This window comes from Scomber scombrus, chromosome 22 (assembly GCF_963691925.1).
Source record: "Scomber scombrus chromosome 22, fScoSco1.1, whole genome shotgun sequence".
Lineage (NCBI taxonomy): Eukaryota > Metazoa > Chordata > Actinopteri > Scombriformes > Scombridae > Scomber > Scomber scombrus.
This window is the reverse complement of record NC_084991.1, coordinates 21,490,469-21,491,969: the sequence shown is the minus strand read 5'-3', so window position 1 is coordinate 21,491,969 and position 1,501 is coordinate 21,490,469.

Genomic DNA, 1,501 nt, shown 5'->3' with positions numbered 1-1,501 from the left:
AAAACATAGTGTATTTGATCATTTTATCTTCCTCCTCTCTCTTTCTGTCTCCAGTTAACTTCCTTCATCCTCTTCTCTCTGAGTCTCTTCAGCTGGTGGTGTTTGGTTTGTAGATGGTTTGTGTTTGGTTGTGAAGATGGTTTTGTGTTTGGTTGTGAAGATGGTTTGTAGCGGTTATCATAAAACATCTGCTCTTAGATAAATTGATGGTTTTATATCATTTAAAATGACATTTGCACCATTTTGTTAGTGTCGTCCTCTCCCGGGTCAAATTGACCCCGTCTGTTTTGACTGTTCCTTCTTTCCTCCCTTCCTTCCTTCCATCTGTCCTTCTTCCCTCCCTCTTTCCTTCCTTCCTTCCTTCCTTCCTCCCTTCCTCCTTCTCTCTTTCCTTCCTTCCTCCCTTCCTTCTTTTTTCCTGCCTTCCTTTCCCCTCCTTTCCTTCCTTCTTCCTCCCTCCTTTCCTTCCTCCCTTCCTTCTTTTCTTTCCTCCCTTCCTTCTTCCCTCCTTTCCTTCCTTCTTCCTCCCTCCTTTCCTTCCTCCCTTCCTTCTTTTCTTTCTTCCCTTCCTTCTTCCCTCCCTTTTCTTCCTTCTTCCTCCCTTCCATCCTTCTACTCTAGGACAACAGGAGGGTTAAAACATGTAAATGTTTCTGGTCTCCATGGTTACCAGAGTAAATGTAATATGTAGAACAATTGTATTCCATTACCTTTATTTGATATAAAGTTATAATGTAAGATCATGCCAAACTAGTTGATATGGTGTTTTATTGACTATTTACTGTTTTTAAGCAAGTTGAATTATTTGGTACAAAGTTTTTATGGTTACACCACTTAGACATTTTTACCATAATCCTCTAATATATTCTCTCTAAATGGATTAAAAGCAGAAATTTGATGCTGGGTCCACAAAAAAAGAATGTGTGAAGTTATTCATGACGTTTATTTTATCATTTTAACCCTTTAAATGTAAATAAACCACATGGACACTAACAAACATCTCAGTCCGGCTGCATGTTCACTCAGCAGCTGACGGACAGAGTTTGGACGTCTGAGTCGTTTTATTCTCAGCTGGGAGATAAAATGCTGCCGTGCGTGAAGTTTAAAGGAGCGTTACGATGTTTTTGCATGTTTCACATCATTTATTACACACTGAGCATGTTTAAAAAAAAGAAAAGCAGAAGTTTTTCAGATCAACGCCGACAATACGAGCTGTTTCCTTCTCTGTGTTTTTAATACAGCAACAACACATTCCCTGTATGTTCTGAGTAATAATGATATATGGTCATTATAGCATTAAAGCAACTAATCTAATGCTGTCCTAAGACTTTTATCACAGTGCTGAACATGCAGCTTCATTCACAGGCAGCAGATAATAATGTTATGAGATGAGTTTAACAGCTTCTAGTCTCAGTGAGGAGAAACATGCTGTTAGAGTTTCTGCATCTGCTCGTTTTGGTCCAGTTAGAGACTCGAGGCTCCACGACACCGTCACCGTGGC